Source organism: Triturus cristatus, chromosome 11 (genome assembly GCF_964204655.1).
Source record: "Triturus cristatus chromosome 11, aTriCri1.1, whole genome shotgun sequence".
NCBI lineage: Eukaryota > Metazoa > Chordata > Amphibia > Caudata > Salamandridae > Triturus > Triturus cristatus.
The window spans coordinates 384403544-384418429 of record NC_140594.1 but is presented as its reverse complement, the minus strand read 5'-3'; the positions used below and the strand labels follow the sequence as shown (position 1 = coordinate 384418429).

Sequence of the window (14886 nt, the reverse complement as noted above, 5' to 3'; positions counted from 1 at the left end):
CAGGGCATGTCTCTCTGCATTACCAGCCTGCTTAGGGCACAAGCATTTGTAATGAAATAGGTCTCGAATTTACGCGAGTTTGAGCTATTGGCAATGTAAATGACAATGCCTTTTATTTATATTTAGTTTTTTAAAACATAAACAAAAGGCATTGTCATTTACAATGCCAATAGCTTAAACTCGCGTAAATGCGAGACCTATTGCATTGCAAATGCTTGTTTTTGTTGCCGCCCTTTCCACTTTTCGTCCGGCCCATCTGGACAGGATCGTCTGCTTCACTGCTGTCGTGAAGCAATTTCTTATCTTCAGGTGTGTACTGCCGGATCATGCTTCCGACAGCTTGTTTATTTCCTCCCTCCATCCCGCGCCACGCTCGGAGCCACAGACAGCCTCCCATAGATTGAATCCGCGCGCTTTTTTATTTCCTCCCTCCCACACCACACTCGGAGCCACAGATAGCCTCCCATAGATTGAAGCTGCGCGAGCTGCAAGTTCGGCAGCTCGCGCAGGGTGAGTGGCTGCGGATGGTCCTCTGGCTGTCACCCCTCTCTCCCTCCCACCCTGGCACGGCCCTCCCCACGCACCTCCTTCCTTCCTCCCCAGGGCGGCTGCCTCTCTCTGCGCTGAGTGCAGGAGTAGGAGGTGGTTCTCGGCCGTGCAATACACCCATTAGAAAACCTACAGCCTGCTCGCACCCTTCTGGATTCCGGACCTGGCTGGTGGCAGCAGCACTCTTGTCCGAGGCGATCAGCTACCGGGGTGACCACGTGCATGCCCCCCATCTGACCCGTGGTGCCTCTCCCCTTCATTGTCGGGCTCACGCCCTCTCCACCGCAACACAGCGGGAATTTTCTGGCTCCGGTGCAACAGGATCTGGCTCCGGGGGTGACCAGGGTAAGTGTAGCCTGGGTATTCCAGGGTCCGAGGGGGGTGGAGGCAGCCTTCTCCAAGGGAAAGGTTGCGCTACATGCAGGCATGGAAGGGAGACGCCGCAGGGTGGTCGGCCAATGCGGTGGGCTTCCTGCAGAAGTGCCTTACAGGATACACTGTGCTCAAGCCCTGCTTCTGGAGCATACAGTGTGCTGCTGCCGTTCCTGTAGTGTTCCAAAGAGTGAACACCACAAAGGATTCTGTGCCCTATGGGGCTTTTCACACACTGTGCATCCTGCAGGGAGGTCTGGCTCGGTTGCCTTTGATGCTTGTGGTGCAGATGTGCTGTGTTTCATATGCACGATTCATTCTACAGTATGTGCCATCTGTGTAGCTTATGTTTTCCATGCATGATGCAGTCTACAGGGACGCTGGGTCTATTGTGTGGATCTGTATCCACCAATGCATGATTAATGCTGCCGGACAGTCAGACTATATCTTCGGTTATTTCCTCCATGATACACTCTGCAGAGGTGGCTGCGGCAGTGGCTTGTACTGTGTGCTTTAGCGTGGCATAGTATGCAGGGTTGTCTGTTCTTCCAGCCTCCAGTGCATTCCATGAAGGATGGAGGAGTGGATTGTATTGTTTACACCCATGATGCATTCTGCAGGGGTGGCTGGTTGAGTGTCTTGTATAGTTCCCACCCATGCTGCGTTATGCGGAGATATCTGGCTCAGTTGTTTGTTTCCACCCATAATGCTGGGGTGTTTTCTTCAGTGGCTTGTATTGTTTCCACTCATGATGCATCATGCTATGGTGTCTGCCTCGGTGACTTGTGTTGTTTCTACTCATGAAATGATGCATTCTGCACGGGTGTCTGCCTCAGTGTCGTAAATTGTTTCCACCCATTATGCATTCTGCAGAGCTGCCGGGCTTATGGGCTTGTTTCCGCCAATGATGCATTATGCAGGGAAGTTGTGATTAGTGTATTTTATTGTTTCTACCCAGGATGCCTTCTGCAGGGATGTCTGGCTCAGTAACTGGTTTCCACTCACGATGCATTCTGCAGGGACGTCTGGCTCAGTAACTGGTTTCCACTTATGATGCTTTCTGCAGGGACGTCTGGCTCAGTGGCTTGTTTCCGCCCACCATGCATTCTGCAGGGGTGTGTGGCTCAGTAACTGGTTTCCACTCATGATGCATTCTGCAGGGATGTCTGGCTCAGTAACTGGTTTCCACTCATGATGCATTCTGCAGGGACATCTGGCTCAGTAACTGATTTCCACTCATGATGCATTCTGCAGGCATGTCTGGCTCAGTAACTGGTTTCCACTCATGATGCATTCTGCAGGGATGTCTGGCTCAGTAACTGGTTTCCACTCATGATGCATTCTGCAGGGATGTCTGGCTCAGTAACTGGTTTCCACTCATGATGCATTCTGCGGGGACGTCTGGCTCAGTAACTGGTTTCCACTTATGATCTTTTCTGCAGGGACGTCTGGCTCAGTGGCTTGTATTTTTCACACGCTTGATGTAGTCTGCAGAGCGGTCTAGGATTTGTTTCTTGCAGCATGGAATGCATTCTGCTGGTAGATCTGGTTATCCAGGCCACGCTGCTGGCCCCCCCACCCCTCTCCTTGGATGGGTGTCTCACCTTTATCAGGGTATGGTGTGCAGGAATGTCTGTTCTTTCAGCCTCCGGTGCATTCCTTGAACACTGTTTATCCCTACACATTGGGGGTCCTCTAAGAAGAACCACAAGCTCATGGGTACTTGGCTGGTGGGAAAAGGGTAGGGTGTGCAATACATCGCCCAAGTCAAGCCATGCAGCTAGCTGCCTGGATGTGTAATCTTGTTGGCTACGCTTAAGCCAGCGCCATGGCCTCGTCTTCAACCCGCGCCGTGCTTCACAGATATATCTACCCACAGATATAACTGCAGTGATAATAATTTCACACCTATATCAAAAGTAATGGTAACATCACACCTATAGCTGCAGTGACAGTAATCTCACACCTATTTCTGCAATAATGGTATCTCACACCTGCATCTACAGTGATAGTAATCTCACACCTATCTAAACTAATAATGATCACACACCTGTATCTGCAGGAATACTGATCTCACACCTATATATGCAGTGATCGTAAAATCACGCCTATATCTGCAGTGATAGTGATCTCACACCTGTAACTGCAATCATAGCAACAATACATGGGTATATGTAATATCCACTTAGAGTCCTTATTCCAAAATTAGTGGGTATTAAAAAAATTTATGCATTAGATTAATGTGATAAAAAATAAAAAAAACATTAATAAAAGCCAGTACCATTTACAATACAAAATTCACACTGGTACAAATGCAATGCATTAGATTTCGCAATTACAACAAAGTGAGCTATTGACATTTTGCATTACACCATTTGATTAATGTTTCATGAAGGGAAAAAAACAATGACATTTACAATGCCAATAGCTCAAAATAATGTAATTGCAAGACCTATTGCATTGTTGTCACGAACGTCAACTGGCATCCAGCGTATCTTGGATGGCTTTGTGGATTTTTGCGCAGAAAGAGGCTTAGAGATCAATTTAGCTAAAACTAAATTCATGATCCTCAATCCCCCCAAACACACACGGCCAAACCCAGTCCTGAATGGCGTTCACCTTGAGCGGGTAACTACATTCGGCTATCTGGGGATTTTATTACAAGAAAAATTTGGTTGGGGTGGTCAAATTGCCAATTCTGTGCTAAAACTTGCCCAAACTACCGGGGGAATCTCCCAAGTATTCAGAGGTTCGGTCTCCAAACCAGTGTCCCCAGCACTAGAAATATATAGGACACAAGTAAGAGCAGCCTCCATTTATGGAGCAGAACTGTGGGGCCACTCTAGAATACACAGCCTGATTGGGTCTGAAAATTCATTTGTGAGGAGTCTGCTGGGTCTTCCCTCTAGCTCCCCGTTGACCCCTATCAGGCTGGATTGTGGGCTGTTACCCATGGAACAAGTGGTAATGCTGCGTCCATTGATATACTGGAAGAGACTTTGGTCCAATGAAGAGTTGGGATTCTACCGTGAGGAATTTAAGGGAGTCTGGCCTCAACTAAAGAGCAAGAATATCCCTTGGCTGAGATTCGTTAGGGATATCTGCACTAGGATTGGCCTTCCTGAATTATGGACCTCTCCGGAGGTCTCATGCCCGGCACTATCTATAGTAAAATTGGCCGAACAGTTTAATAACTTCCATCTTGCGTGTCTTTATGAATGCCCTAATATCGGCAGGCTGACGGCTGTGTTCCTCCAAATTAAAGATAACTACAGGAGAGAGGAGTTTCTAGATCTGGTTAGTCCTCCGGCAGCGAGGAAGCTTTATTGCCAATTGAGAATGGGTTGTCTCCCGCTCAGATCATTCACAGCTGGGTGGGATGTCAACAATACTACTACCTGTCCGGCTTGTAGACATAGACTGGAGGATGAAAAACACGTTTTCTTTTTTTGCCCAATATACTCACCCCAAAGAAAACGTTGGATCAAGCCCATATGCAACAATCTTGGTTTCAGAGAGTGCGAAAAAGCAATGAGAGTCCTAAAGTACGATACCAAACCCCCGATAGTCTTTGCAGTTTCCCGGTTCCTCAATGCTACATGGATAATACGTAGGAAATTTTTGTAATTAATTACTTCGCCCAAATATTTCCCTGTTTTACTCGAATGTATTTGTAATATTTCTCAACTATGAATTGACTGGTTTTTCTTTTATTTTTCCTTTTATTACATTGTGTATTGTGATAATCTATGTCGCTTTTATGGCCACAGAGCCGAAATAAAGTTTATCAATGGCAATGGCATTGTAAATGCTTGTTTCATCAAGACACTCCCTGGCAGGAGAAGGAGGCGAAAGAGCGGGTAAACATTACTTATCTCGACTGTCACTGAAGTTTTTAGGATCCAGATGGGCGGCGCGCCTCTGTCTGTAGCGAATGGGCTGCCCTGTGGCGTGGGCCAGCTCTGCCGGTTTTGGAACTAGGGACCCTGGTTCGAGTCTTGTAGTCGGCACGACGTTCTTCGTATCTGGGCAAATCATTTAATAACATTTAATAATCTCCTCTTGTCTATACAAAACTGGAAAAAATAAACGAAATTCACAATGAACTAAAATTGTTTCGCTTCAGTGTTTAGAGATGCCTACATAATAAGGCCCAAGAGATGATACAGGAAGTGAATTAATTGAGCGCATTTCTGTTTTCTCATTTCAAAGTACACCTAAAAGAAATGGAAAACTCTTGTAGTTATGCGTCTTGACTTGGCAATACAGGGTACAATGAAAAGTGTACTCTCTGAACACATCAAAAAGAGAAAGAGTGTTCTCATACCTATGTTTTTTGTGTCACATTTGAGGGTTTCTCTTGAAAGCTGCTCATAAGCAGGAGGAGGTCAGATGGTGGTAAGAGATGCGGCCAGTGCTGTGCTGCAGCTTCACCGATTTAATTCACTTGAGTTTGTTAGTTGGTCCCAGCCAAGGCTTTTTTTAATTTGGAAATCGTCCCCTCCTCCTTACCCAATATTATCCCCCATTTTTAAAACAACCACCAGCAAAACCTTGTTTTAAAGACCACTTCAGTCACAAAATTGAGAAAAACGCTGGAGAGCAAGGAGGGGAGAAGGTAACATGCATTGAACCCTATTGGCTTTGTCCATGTTTTTGTTTTATCCCAGCTAGCCTCTGGGGAAGTGCACGTCCATGATGGCCATCTTTTAATTCATTTTGTAGCATTTTAACGAATCCCTTTCCAAGAGGGTGCTGAGGAAGCGTGCAGAATCGCTGCAGCTACGCACGACACAAAAGACATTGGCAACACAGTAGCTTCACTGGCAAGATCTATTGGCTTTGTCAGTGATTGTTATTTGAAGTACTTGGTAAAGCTGGGACCAGGCTTCAAGAAGCAGGAGGGCACTTTACTACCACAAAATGTTTTTAATATGGCTAGGGACAGGGTTAGCTGTATGCTAAACCTGAAGCAATCACCAAAAACAATAATTAAAAAGCGGTATAGAGAGAGGGGCTTTGGCTCTGCCCCTTTGTTGGCATTCTTTGAGGGTATTGGATAGGGCCAGCAGTTGGGCAGCCAATCTATGAAGTGGTTCCATTGCTTAAAGATGATGAAGGCATTGTTGATGCAGACCCTGTGTCAAATGCATTATGAAGTGACCAAGGGACTGACTTAAAGTTTACTCAATCACAACAGCCACAGAGTACCCGCTCCACAAAACTGAAGGTCTGCCCGCCTGATTTACAGCTGGATGGACCTTGAGTAAGTCAGCGACAGAGACGACTCCATCTCCATCACTGATATACTCCTTTAACGGGCCGATGGAGTAAGGGCTGTCAGAGGTTTGTCCATTCGACCGCCTGCCCGATTTACAGTGGGTGGTCGAACGGCCAGTTTTTACTCTCCCTTACCGCTCTGAAAAACATACCGGTAAGGGACAGTAAAAACATTTAAATGACCCCCACACCATGGGAGAAATTTCCGGTTGTGAGAGGAGGGGGGGTCATTAGTTAATATTTTATTGTTTGAAAAGCAAAATCCCATTTGGTGATTTTGTTTTGGAAAAAACTAAAAACTTATTAAAAGGTTACCAGACAGTGCCGTCATTTTGACTGGACTGTCCGTCAAACATTTAATACATTGACAGAACCACTGTGACAGCAGTTCCTGCCAATGTTTATAGTTGTTCCCAGGGCTGGTGGACAAGGCTAAATTTAGTGGGCTGAGGACCCGCTGTATGGTGAGAGTAAAATACTCCGCCATACCAAAGGACTTACGTTCACCCATCAAATTCTAAATCAGCCCTTTTGTATGGATTTTACTTTGTGAACTCTGAAAAATAAAATAGGAAGTGTTTTTTCCTTTGTGAACTATCTGAAAAATGCAACACAAGTGGGTTTTACATTGTGAACTCTGTGCCAAATACAAGAGGAAGGGGTTTTGCGCTGCAAATTTTGTGACAAACACCGTTGGAAGGGGTTTTACATTATATAATACAGATAGAGCTTCTTAAACAGATCTCTAACTTTTTGTAATTTTTAATATTTATTTATGAGTAAATAAAAGTACCTTTTAAAAGTAAAAGCACCGACTTGGCATTGAGTTATTACATTTTATTAGCTTTTATGCTGAGTTTTGCCTTTCTAATGAAAAATCACTGTCACACAATCATGCATGATACGCATTGCATCCCAGAGCGGGGCTCTCTGGTCTGGAAGGGCACATCATGTGCACCCCTATTTTGTAAGCCTGTCTGCTTACCAGGCTGACACTGGCGGTATGAATTATTATACCCGAGGCCAGGCCATTTTACCTGTTGCCTGCACAGGAAGAGTTGCCTAATGGCCACTCCTGTTTAAAACTGCCTGCCAGATCCCTACAACCGGCTTGACTGATGCAGCAGAGAATTCCATTTTGGATCTCCTTTGCAAGAATGGTACAGACGATAAAGGTTCGAAGGAGCCTGCCACTCTGCAGTGTGATTTACAATGCCTCTCCAAAGCATTACTGAGGTCCTTTGAACTGGACCAGACTCTAGGGCTGTGAAGGACAGGAAACAGAGTACCTCTTTGAAGTGTAGGGACAGCCCTTGCCACCTTTCTGCTCCATTCTTCCACACAGATGTTACCCATACCCGTTGAGATAACTGAGTGAGGATGCTCATACTATTGTATGCCCTTGTTTGAGTTTCTAAGACTGTTCCCACCCCACCTTCCCTCCTACAGACACCAGAGGACATCAACTGTGGTTTGACCAGATTGGGAAGAGTATGCAAAAAGTCAGAAACCACCTGAAACCAGTCCTAGAGCCGGACTTGTGGAATCCACAATCTCTGTCTGCAAAATGGATATACGTATAGGGCAGAAGTCCTGTGTCTGAGGATCCACACTAGTTCAGACTTAAAAAGATATTAGAGCTCCAGGGTTGGGTTCTATGACTGCCAATTCCCCTGGCAAGGTTCAGGAACAGAAACCTGAAAATTTTGTATCTTGCTAGGGAAATAACCTTGGGAAATGAGCCCCTAGACTTCTGAGAAAGGGTGCTGGAGGTACAGTTGCACAAAGGAAAGGCAGATTAGCAAAGGAGGGTCAAAATGAGCTGTGCATGAAGAACTGAGCATTGGCGAGCTGTAGCCTAGGGAAGGATCTGCCCCACCAGGCCATATGGTGAGGCCTTGTGACCCTGGTTCTCCTGTTGTGTGTCCTATTGTAAGGTAACCCACTCAATGAATCTCAGTTGTCTTGGGGACACCATGGCTGTACAAGCATTACTTATATGTCAACTGGAGAGATCGTACTATCATTCCCCCCTTACCTCCCCTTGTGAAGAATTCATCTGCTGGCCAAGAGAATGATTAAATCAAGCCATTCCCTTATCATGCTGCACTGCCTAGGTGGAATCAACTCCTGTTCAGATAACAGAACTATACAAAGAATTCTAAGATGTCTTTAGCAAGAAAGGGACTGACCAGTTGCCACTGAATCGGCCATTGTCCTATTGACTCATCCCTGGGGCAAAGATTCCACATGGTCGGATTTACCCACTCACTTAGTAAGAAGATGACGTTCTCCGGAATTACCAACAAGACTATCTGCAGAGAAATGTCACACATCACCAGCAGGAGCCCCTATATTTCATTCCAAAACCTGGAGGACGGTACTTTTCACGCATCTACTACAGAGAACTGAATTCACAAAAGATACGCTTTGCCAACCATTTTTAGAACAAATGAATACTGCCAAGAAATTTCCAAAGTTGGATTTGATGGGTGCTTAAACTTTGGTCAGGATCCGCAAATTTGATGAATGGAATAATGTATTTAAAAAAAGATAGATATATATACATTTTGAATATTTAGTAAAATGCCTTATGTTTTGTAATGCTCCAGTAGATTTCCAAAATGTTATAAACAACATGCCTAGAGATATTTTGGATGTGTATGTGGTCATCTCTGAATATTCTGGTCTTCTCTGAGAAAAACACAGAAGGCTTACAACAGAAACATTACAAATATTGCAACTGCAATTTTTATTTGTAGAATGTGAAAAATGCATGTTTATAGTCATATATGTGGTCTTTGTGGATTTAAGATATCAGACCAAGCAGTGGCGGGCACTCCGTTAAGGTGGAGGAGCGTTGCCCCACTGCTTTTTAGCAGTGTAACTAAAGGGAAAATAAAATGTTACTAACTGAATGTTATTATCGTTTTATTTGTTCCTGCTTCTTTCCGGTAGGGGTGGGCGGGGCTGCTCTGCTCTCAGAGCAGGGGAGAAGTGGTTTGCCCACTCCAAGTTTGCATGAATGCTTGGCCAGCCGTCTCAGGTCGGCCAGTCATGCGCACTTTGCATGTTCTTCACGCAGGCTGCATTACAGCCTGAGTGGACAACATACCCAGGCCCCCATTTCCTGTCTGAGCGCCGAACCACGGTGCTCAGACCAATCACAACGCTGCATTACAGCATTGTGATTGGTCCGGGGAGCCTGGGTGTTTCCTGGTTCCTGTTCCAGCCGGGTCCTGATGTGGAGGAGAGACTGGAGAGACGTGGCGGCAATAAGGTAAGTTTTACTTTATTTTATAAATTTTTTACATCCCCCGGCCGACCGCCACTGGGACCAAGTGTTCATGTGGACCAGCATAAGGTCAAGGCAGCCCAAAAATGGTTATATCTTAAGTCTTTGAAGGAGATTCAACCGCTCATAGGTTTTGCCAATTGTTTCCATTGCTTTAGTTTTTCAGAAATTGTCCAGCCGGTATCCATATTAACATTGAAAGGAGTTGAATTGAAATGGAGTCTAAAACAAGAGTCCAACAACAAGAACAAGCTAGTTACCATGTCGTACAACCAACAACTAATTTCCATTCAGTAGTCTCCTTAAAAATAAACCTTTAGGTTTTTAGAAGAATCCTCACCCACCAACCTAGGTGGTGGCATGCTTCATCATCGGTGTCCTATCTAGGGTGTCAAGTCCATCCTAGGTGTGCTACAACGCCTGATTACAGCAGAGCTCTTTTTTTGTGACACAGTGAATTTGTGGAGATTTTAAAACTGCCTCCAGGATCCCCTTCCTATTCAGAATACGTTTATTGATGGGTTCCTGGAATATGTGTAAAACAGTGGTAGATGTGAAAAGACAAATTGGTGGTCTCAACCATCCAAGTGGATGGTCTACATGTTTCAGCCTAAAATGTATGCTGGATAAGTCACAGTGGCTTTCTTCAGAACAAATGTTGTAAGGACCAGAAACGACCTTTTCAAAAAGAGATCGCACACTCACTGAGGCATGCGTTTGTGGGGTGGTTACGTAACGTATGGTTGCACACAATCTTTAATAGTATCTGAAAAGATAACACGTATAGAGACATACATGAGGCATATTGACATAGTAAATTTTCAGCCACTAAAAAAACACACTAACGGCCATTCTCTGAATGTAATATACATTATTACATACCCTTGTGGGCTATGCGATATAGGAATGACCAGTAGAAGAAACATAAAGACCAGGATCCGCAAGCATCGCAGTAACGTGAGATGCAAATGCAGCACCACGAAGATGACAAATCATTTCCTGAAGGAATGCCATACATCAAATGACATAAAATTGGGTCATAATTGAACAACTGGAGCCTAGTCAAGATAACCTACAGACTCGCCTTTTTGGAAAAAAACAGGGACGAATTTATTGTTTGTCTACACATAAAAGTGGTCTACAAGTCAATATACTGTGGAATGTCATATCTGTGGGAAAACATACATATTATTTATGGAATCCCACATACACATGATTAGTTTATCCCTTGGACTGTAAACATATCCGAGTTTTCGCCATCTGAATATTAAGTAGTAATCCTTATAAGCCACACCTGGGAATGCTGTATGTTATGCATTGTGTTACCTATAGTTATTATGGGACAATAGTGGGCCAGCTATGGACTAGGCAAGTCGACCTAATGAGAACAGCAACAATATGGCCACCACAAAGCGATTCGCTGTGTTTTAACAAGAATACTCCTTGGTCCAACACACTTTAATTAACACCACTTCATGTTCCTGCAATTTACACCGATCATTGTGTATCAAAACATACTCACCCATTTGTTATTCTGACATGGGCAGCTTACATAGATGTGCCAAATATGAAAGACATTATAGGGTTAACCAAGGGGCTCAGCATGACAAACCAATTGGAAATGGCACTTGCATGGTATTACGTCAGCACGTGCCGAGACGCAGAAGTGGGGGGACGCCGGCCTCACTGCTTGGACTTCTGCGGTCTGGACCATAACATCTTCGGGATCCCGAATAGGGCCACAGTAGGTATTTCTGCCGGCGGACGACCTTGACAAAAGAAGTGGGTTCTTGGGAGGATTTACGGGTGATTGGCACACCATTTTGGAAGCGGTCAGGACATACTTTACAATATAACAACGCAGCCCATGAAATTATGGAGGTTGATTCTCTCTTTTTCTTCCCCTCAAAGTGTGACAATAGGCGCTGCCTCCCCTTGGGATCCATGATGCTTACATTTTAGCACCACTGGTAAGTGTAAAAAGACTCCCCTCTTTCATGTTTTGAAGTGTGAGTATGCCACACAAATGTTTACGGTGCTACTTACATAGCTTGTCTTATTTTGGATACAAGTTGTTAAGCACCGTATCGAGAGAATGAGACTACCCCCATGGGTTTTTGTATAGATTGTTGTGATCACAGTTTTTTGTTTGAATGCCCGACTTATTGTGAGGATTTTTACAATACATTCAGTGCACAAATATTGCTCGTGGTCACTATGAATGATATGTGGCTTGTAAGAGCACTGATTATTGTTCTTGAGTGGTGTAACTTCATTGCGCTCACTGAAACAATATGGGTGATGTCTTTTCGCACACAAATTTGTGAGTGTTTCAAGAGCAACTGCATGTGGTTTGAACATAATACGTGTGCGATGAACTGGAAGCATTAATCCAGTTGCATGCCGAGCATGGTGCACTTTTCTCACCCACAAATTCACTTTATCACAAAAAAAACAGCTCCGCTATAATCAGGCATTTTAGCACACCTAGGATACACTCTGCACCCTAGGTGGGAACCCGATGATGAAGCATGCCACCAACTACGTTGGTGGGTGGGAGTTCTTCTAAAATCCGAATGTTTTTTTCAGAGAGACTACTGAATGGACATTAGTTGTCAGTTGTATGGCATGGTAACTAGCTTGTTCTTGTTGTTGGATATATAAGTTTAGGGAAGAAGAACATGTTTTTATGCTTCTCGCTCTCCCCCTTGTTTTGTGTCTAAAACAAGAGACCATGAGCCAGATTTATCATAGCATTGCATTGCCTTTGCGTGACACCTGGTGTTGCAAGGGCAACCCAACACTTAAGTCAGATTTGCCAGGCAACACAAGACCACCTTGCGTGACCCTGCATTGATTGGTAAATCTGGCATAGCGCAAGTCGCTGCCTTGCATTACTCTGCCCTGGGAAGTTTACTTGAGCGTGCAAAATATGGGTATCCTTGCACTTTTAGAAGGTGGGGGGCTGTCCTGGCTAGGGCCTATTGGAAGAGCCAAGTTTTCAGGTTCTTCCAGACTTCTAGGAGTAAGCATGCAGCTCTAATGTGAAGGGGAGTTTGTTCCGGGCTTTAGAACGTAGTTATAAGAATATGCTGCCGCTGGCTCTTTGCATGTGTAGGGCGCAGACAAGCAGCCGGCTGGCTAATTGAAGGTGTCTGGTGGGAATGTGAAAGCTGAAGGTCAGGTAGGTGGGACCTAGGTTGTGCAGTAGACCTAGTATGTCTGAGTAGTTCAAACCATGCACGCTTGTGGATTGGGAGGGTGTAGAGGTCCTTGAGGTGAGTGTATATGTGGGTGCAGGGTGGGAGGTAGAGTGGGAGTCTGGCAGCTGAGTTCTGAATGATCTGTAGCCTCTTAGTGAGTTGGGTGGAGATTTTGACAGAGAGTACGTTCCCGTTGTCTAGTTTGCTGGTGATTTGGGCTTGGATGATAGCTGAACGATTGTAGAGAGTAAGCTATCTGAAGATCTTCCTGAGGATCTTGACGGTGTGGAAGCAAGAAGAGGTGATCAAGTTGACCTGTCTAGACATCGATATTTGGGTGTCGATCACAATCCACATGTTTCTGGCTTAGATGGAGGGGGTGAGTTTTGGTATCAGTTCCGATGGCCACCAGTCTAACAACCAGAGTATGGTGTCCCTTCTGAGGAGTACCACCTCCGTCTTATCCAAGTTGAGCTTGGGGCAGTTGGATTTCACCCAGAAGGTGACTTCTGACGTACAGTCAATAACCTTCGCATGGGTGTTGAGGGTGTCCTTAGAGAGGGAGAGGATAACTTGTATTGTCAGAGTATGAGATGATGTTGAGACCATGGTTTCGGACGATGTTGGCGAGTGTAGCCATGTATGCAATGAATAGTGTGGGGCCAAGTGATAATCCCTGTGGGATGCTAAAGATCCAATTAGAGTGTATGCAGGTGTAGGGCGCTAGGTTGACTTTCTGTGTGTGGCCTGTGAGGAAGAAGTTGATCTATTTAACAGCTGTTCAGCAAATCCCTATCTTTTGGATGCATTGGATGAGGATTGGGTAGAAGACTGTGTCAAAAGACGCAGAGAGGTTGAAGAGGATGAGGACCGCGTGTATTAAAGATCAGCAAAGTTCAAGAATAAGGTCTCTCCTGGTGGTGTTCTCTTTGTCACTCTGCTCTTTTCTTCTTTCTAGGAATGCTCGCTCAACGTGGTCAGGATGACGTATCCCCCGGAATCTCTCAAAAGAGAAAAAAGCAGCGGTAAGTGGAATGTCCCTACTTGTACATCTGATTTACCGTCACCACACCAGAAGTGGAGGTAGAGGGAAAGGCGGGAAACAATAGGCATGCAAGTTTCTATCCTATCGCAGGGTTCCTTGTGATCCCCTTGCTCCTCAAACAGTCCTATCCCGAATAGGCCAAAAAGAAATGAAAATACAACACTAAACCCAACAGAAATGTATCATGGGAGAGACTGGTTACTTATATAAACCACAGCGTGAATACTTTGAGAAGAAATTGTCTGAACGCTCAAAATAACCTGCGGGGCTATTTCCTTCTATAGCAGAGTTTAATAGGAAAACAAACCAATGACACACGCAGCCTTTATCTTGCAAGCTAGTTCCTTTAACCGAGAGGAAAGGGGTTATAGAAAAGTACACGTGCCACCAATGTCATGCAGGCTGTGGTTATTACCGGGTGATATCAGCGTTAGTCTTTACCCATACGCATGAGAAAATTCCCTTGTGCCCCTTCACCCTCCTTACTTTCCTCCCCCCTGCCAGTAGCACTCACCGCATCTGCCGGAGCTTCAAGGCAATCTCCGGGGGCGTCCACCAGTCCTCGTACCAGCACTCTGTTTCCTCGTCAATCTCTCCCTCTTCTGTGGGGTTTCTCCAATTCTCCCGGTCCTTCCGCGGTTCGCATGTCAGGCTCCTCTCTTCCTGCCTCGTCCTCGGCTCAGCGTCTTTCGGGTTCTTCCAGGTCTCTCCCGCTTCCGCAGGATTCCTCTCCTTACATGTTGTCTGTCCCTCCTCTTCCGGCTTCATCCTTAATCGCCATTCATCATCTGCCTTCCCGGGACTTCTTTCTTCCTGCGAGGTGGCGGAAGTTAGCTTGATTAACTCTTTCCTTCCCGTTTCAAGACCCGAGTTGTCAAAGGTGACACAAGGTGTGTCTTCGACCTCACTCCGAACCTCCCCCTCACAGCTCCTTGGTATTTACAAGAGGTAAAAGCAAGTAACCCACTATAACAAAAACTCCACTGTACGCAACTCCACACCACTTTAATCCACTGTTTGCTACTCCACACAACTACACTCTATGGCACTACTCCACTTCACTGTATGACACTCTATTCCACTCTATGCCCTTTCACTCTACGCCACTCCTCTTTACACCCCTTCACAACACTCTAAGCCAC

At 45.2% G+C, this 14886-nt stretch overlaps 1 protein-coding gene across 2 annotated transcripts in view; it reads right to left on the bottom strand.

Moving 5' to 3' along the window:
• The window catches only part of LOC146784231 (syncytin-1-like), a 69260-nt gene extending 54719 nt beyond the window's left edge, over positions 1-14541 (bottom strand). The window contains exons 1-2 of one of the 2 annotated variants that reach the window (XR_014970669.1): positions 14259-14541; positions 8501-13702 (exon numbers count right to left, since the gene is read on the bottom strand). The gene's annotated coding sequence lies outside the window, so the exon portion shown is untranslated. Of the gene's footprint in view, positions 1-8500; positions 13703-14258 lie in introns of those variants that run through there. The other variant, XM_085634573.1, reaches the window with a different exon arrangement.
• Between the last annotated feature and the right edge of the window lie 345 nt (positions 14542-14886).